We start from the raw sequence: 5,626 nt of genomic DNA, 5'->3' as shown, positions 1-5,626 counted from the left end.
CGCCCTTGTGTTTTTTTTCTGCTTAAAGGTTGCAACCTGAGCTAGCTTCTTTTGCCCATGTCCCTCAGTTTCAGAGGGTGGATTTCTCCGTGTTGCTTTTTCCCCAGGCCTCCACGCCCTTGTGTGTTTCTTTTGCTTAACGATTGCCACCTGAGCTAGCCTCTGTTGCCCATCTTCGTCCGTTTCAGAGGGTGGATTTCTCAGTGTTGCCTTTTCCCCAGCTCCCCACGCCCTTGTGTGTTTGTTTTGCTTAAAGATTGCCACCTGAAGCCAGCCTCTCTTGCCCATCTTCCTCAGTTTCAGAGGGTAGATATTTCAGGGTTGCTTTTTCCCCAGGTCTCCACGCCTTTGGGTTTTGTTTTTGCTTAACGATTGCCACCTGAGCTAGCCTCTCTTGCCCATGTTCCTCAGTTTCAGAGGGTCGATATCTCCGTGTTGCTGTTTCCCCAGGTCTCCACGCCCTTGTGTGTTTCTTTTGCTTAACGTTTGCCACCTGAAGCCAGCCTCTCTTGCCCATCTTCCTCAGTTTCAGAGGGTAGATATTTCAGGGTTGCTTTTTCCCCAGGTCTCCACGCCTTTGTGTTTTGTTTTTGCTTAACGAGTGCCACCTGAGCTAGCCTCTCTTGCCCATGTTCCTCAGTTTCAGAGGGTAGATATTTCAGGGTTGCTTTGTCCCCAGGGCTCCACGCCTTTGTGCTTTGTTTTTGCTTAAGGATTGCCACCTGAGGTAGCCTCTCTTGCCCATCTTCCTCAGTTTCAGAGGGTGGATTTCTCCGTGTTGCTTTTTCCCCAGGTCTCCACGCCCTTGTGTGTTTCTTTTGCTTAAAGATTGCCACCTGAGCTAGCCTCTGTTGCCCATCTTCGTCCGTTTCAGAGGGTGGATTTCTCAGTGTTGCCTTTTCGCCAGCTCCCCACGCCCTTGTGTGTTTCTTTTGCTTAAAGATTGTCACCTGAGCTAGGCACTGTTGCCCTGCTTCCTCAGTTTCAGAGGGTACCTTTTTCAGGGTTGCTTTTTGACCGGGTCTCCTCGCCATTGTATTTTTTTATTTTATTTTTTTTGCTTAAAGATTGCCACCTGAGCTAGCCTCTGTTGCGCTTCTTTCTCAGTTCTAGAGGGTAGATTTCTCCGTGTTGCTTTTTCCCCAGGTCTCCACGCACTTCCTTTTATTTTTCCTTAAAAATTGCCACCCGAGCTAGCCTCTGTTGTCCATCTTCGTCGGTTTCAGAGGGTAGATTTCTCACTGTTGCTTTTTTGCCAGGTCTGCACGCCCTTGTGTTTTTTTCTGCTTAAAGGTTGCAACCTGAGCTAGCTTCTTTTGCCCATGTCCCTCAGTTTCAGAGGGTGGATTTCTCCGTGTTGCTTTTTCCCCAGGCCTCCACGCCCTTGTGTGTTTCTTTTGCTTAACGATTGCCACCTGAGCTAGCCTCTGTTGCCCATCTTCGTCCGTTTCAGAGGGTGGATTTCTCAGTGTTGCCTTTTCCCCAGCTCCCCACGCCCTTGTGTGTTTCTTTTGCTTAAAGATTGCCACCTGAAGCCAGCCTCTCTTGCCCATCTTCCTCAGTTTCAGAGGGTAGATATTTCAGGGTTGCTTTTTCCCCAGGTCTCCACGCCTTTGGGTTTTGTTTTTGCTTAACGATTGCCACCTGAGCTAGCCTCTCTTGCCCATGTTCCTCAGTTTCAGAGGGTCGATATCTCCGTGTTGCTGTTTCCCCAGGTCTCCACGCCCTTGTGTGTTTCTTTTGCTTAACGTTTGCCACCTGAAGCCAGCCTCTCTTGCCCATCTTCCTCAGTTTCAGAGGGTAGATATTTCAGGGTTGCTTTTTCCCCAGGTCTCCACGCCTTTGTGTTTTGTTTTTGCTTAACGAGTGCCACCTGAGCTAGCCTCTCTTGCCCATGTTCCTCAGTTTCAGAGGGTAGATATTTCAGGGTTGCTTTGTCCCCAGGGCTCCACGCCTTTGTGCTTTGTTTTTGCTTAAGGATTGCCACCTGAGGTAGCCTCTCTTGCCCATCTTCCTCAGTTTCAGAGGGTGGATTTCTCCGTGTTGCTTTTTCCCCAGGTCTCCACGCCCTTGTGTGTTTCTTTTGCTTAAAGATTGCCACCTGAGCTAGCCTCTGTTGCCCATCTTCGTCCGTTTCAGAGGGTGGATTTCTCAGTGTTGCCTTTTCGCCAGCTCCCCACGCCCTTGTGTGTTTCTTTTGCTTAAAGATTGTCACCTGAGCTAGGCACTGTTGCCCTGCTTCCTCAGTTTCAGAGGGTACCTTTTTCAGGGTTGCTTTTTGACCGGGTCTCCTCGCCATTGTATTTTTTTATTTTATTTTTTTTGCTTAAAGATTGCCACCTGAGCTAGCCTCTGTTGCGCTTCTTTCTCAGTTCTAGAGGGTAGATTTCTCCGTGTTGCTTTTTCCCCAGGTCTCCACGCACTTCCTTTTATTTTTCCTTAAAAATTGCCACCTGAGCTAGCCTCTGTTGTCCATCTTCGTCGGTTTCAGAGGGTAGATTTCTCACTGTTGCTTTTTTGCCAGGTCTGCACGCCCTTGTGTTTTTTTTCTGCTTAAAGGTTGCAACCTGAGCTAGCTTCTTTTGCCCATGTCCCTCAGTTTCAGAGGGTGGATTTCTCCGTGTTGCTTTTTCCCCAGGCCTCCACGCCCTTGTGTGTTTCTTTTGCTTAACGATTGCCACCTGAGCTAGCCTCTGTTGCCCATCTTCGTCCGTTTCAGAGGGTGGATTTCTCAGTGTTGCCTTTTCGCCAGCTCCCCACGCCCTTCTGTGTTTCTTTTGCTTAAAGATTGCCACCTGAAGCCAGCCTCTCTTGCCCATCTTCCTCAGTTTCAGAGGGTAGATATTTCAGGGTTGCTTTTTCCCCAGGTCTCCACGCCTTTGGGTTTTGTTTTTGCTTAACGATTGCCACCTGAGCTAGCCTCTCTTGCCCATGTTCCTCAGTTTTAGAGGGTAGATATTTCAGGGTTGCTTTGTCCCCAGGGCTCCACGCCTTTGTTCTTTGTTTTTGCTTAAGGATTGCCACCTGAGCTAGCCTCTCTTGCCCATCTTCCTCAGTTTCAGAGGGTGGATTTCTCCGTGTTGCTTTTTCCCCAGGTCTCCACGCCCTTGTGTGTTTCTTTTGCTTAAAGATTGCCACCTGAGCTAGCCTCTGTTGCCCATCTTCGTCCGTTTCAGAGGGTGGATTTCTCAGTGTTGCCTTTTCGCCAGCTCCCCACGCCCTTGTGTGTTTCTTTTGCTTAAAGATTGTCACCTGAGCTAGCCTCTGTTGCCCTGCTTCCTCAGTTTCAGAGGGTACCTTTTTCAGGGTTGCTTTTTGACCGGGTCTCCTCGCCATTGTATTTTTTTATCTTATTTTTTTTGCTTAAAGATTGCCACCTGAGCTAGCCTCTGTTGCGCTTCTTTCTCAGTTCTAGAGGGTAGATTTCTCCGTGTTGCTTTTTCCCCAGGTCTCCACGCACTTCCTTTTATTTTTCCTTAAAAATTGCCACCTGAGCTAGCCTCTGTTGTCCATCTTCGTCGGTTTCAGAGGGTAGATTTCTCACTGTTGCTTTTTTGCCAGGTCTGCACGCCCTTGTGTTTTTTTTCTGCTTAAAGGTTGCAACCTGAGCTAGCTTCTTTTGCCCATGTCCCTCAGTTTCAGAGGGTGGATTTCTCCGTGTTGCTTTTTCCCCAGGCCTCCACGCCCTTGTGTGTTTCTTTTGCTTAACGATTGCCACCTGAGCTAGCCTCTGTTGCCCATCTTCGTCCGTTTCAGAGGGTGGATTTCTCAGTGTTGCCTTTTCCCCAGCTCCCCACGCCCTTGTGTGTTTCTTTTGCTTAAAGATTGCCACCTGAAGCCAGCCTCTCTTGCCCATCTTCCTCAGTTTCAGAGGGTAGATATTTCAGGGTTGCTTTTTCCCCAGGTCTCCACGCCTTTGGGTTTTGTTTTTGCTTAACGATTGCCACCTGAGCTAGCCTCTCTTGCCCATCTTCCTGAGTTTCAGAGGGTCGATATCTCCGTGTTGCTGTTTCCCCAGGTCTCCACGCCCTTGTGTGTTTCTTTTGCTTAACGTTTGCCACCTGAAGCCAGCCTCTCTTGCCCATCTTCCTCAGTTTCAGAGGGTAGATATTTCAGGGTTGCTTTTTCCCCAGGTCTCCACGCCTTTGGGTTTTGTTTTTGCTTAACGAGTGCCACCTGAGCTAGCCTCTCTTGCCCATGTTCCTCAGTTTCAGAGGGTAGATATTTCAGGGTTGCTTTGTCCCCAGGGCTCCACGCCTTTGTGCTTTGTTTTTGCTTAAGGATTGCCACCTGAGGTAGCCTCTCTTGCCCATCTTCCTCAGTTTCAGAGGGTGGATTTCTCCGTGTTGCTTTTTCCCCAGGTCTCCACGCCCTTGTGTGTTTCTTTTGCTTAAAGATTGCCACCTGAGCTAGCCTCTGTTGCCCATCTTCGTCCGTTTCAGAGGGTGGATTTCTCAGTGTTGCCTTTTCGCCAGCTCCCCACGCCCTTGTGTGTTTCTTTTGCTTAAAGATTGTCACCTGAGCTAGGCACTGTTGCCCTGCTTCCTCAGTTTCAGAGGGTACCTTTTTCAGGGTTGCTTTTTGACCGGGTCTCCTCGCCATTGTATTTTTTTATTTTATTTTTTTTGCTTAAAGATTGCCACCTGAGCTAGCCTCTGTTGCGCTTCTTTCTCAGTTCTAGAGGGTAGATTTCTCCGTGTTGCTTTTTCCCCAGGTCTCCACGCACTTCCTTTTATTTTTCCTTAAAAATTGCCACCTGAGCTAGCCTCTGTTGTCCATCTTCGTCGGTTTCAGAGGGTAGATTTCTCACTGTTGCTTTTTTGCCAGGTCTGCACGCCCTTGTGTTTTTTTTCTGCTTAAAGGTTGCAACCTGAGCTAGCTTCTTTTGCCCATGTCCCTCAGTTTCAGAGGGTGGATTTCTCCGTGTTGCTTTTTCCCCAGGCCTCCACGCCCTTGTGTGTTTCTTTTGCTTAACGATTGCCACCTGAGCTAGCCTCTGTTGCCCATCTTCGTCCGTTTCAGAGGGTGGATTTCTCAGTGTTGCCTTTTCCCCAGCTCCCCACGCCCTTGTGTGTTTCTTTTGCTTAAAGATTGCCACCTGAAGCCAGCCTCTCTTGCCCATCTTCCTCAGTTTCAGAGGGTAGATATTTCAGGGTTGCTTTTTCCCCAGGTCTCCACGCCTTTGGGTTTTGTTTTTGCTTAACGATTGCCACCTGAGCTAGCCTCTCTTGCCCATGTTCCTCAGTTTCAGAGGGTCGATATCTCCGTGTTGCTGTTTCCCCAGGTCTCCACGCCCTTGTGTGTTTCTTTTGCTTAACGTTTGCCACCTGAAGCCAGCCTCTCTTGCCCATCTTCCTCAGTTTCAGAGGGTAGATATTTCAGGGTTGCTTTTTCCCCAGGTCTCCACGCCTTTGTGTTTTGTTTTTGCTTAACGAGTGCCACCTGAGCTAGCCTCTCTTGCCCATGTTCCTCAGTTTCAGAGGGTGGATTTCTCAGTGTTGCCTTTTCGCCAGCTCCCCACGCCCTTGTGTGTTTCTTTTGCTTAAAGATTGTCACCTGAGCTAGGCACTGTTGCCCTGCTTCCTCAGTTTCAGAGGGTACCTTTTTCAGGGTTGCTTTTTGACCG

This window comes from Equus asinus, unplaced genomic scaffold, assembly GCF_041296235.1.
Source record: "Equus asinus isolate D_3611 breed Donkey unplaced genomic scaffold, EquAss-T2T_v2 contig_195, whole genome shotgun sequence".
NCBI lineage: Eukaryota > Metazoa > Chordata > Mammalia > Perissodactyla > Equidae > Equus > Equus asinus.
Note: the sequence above shows the minus strand (reverse complement) of the source record.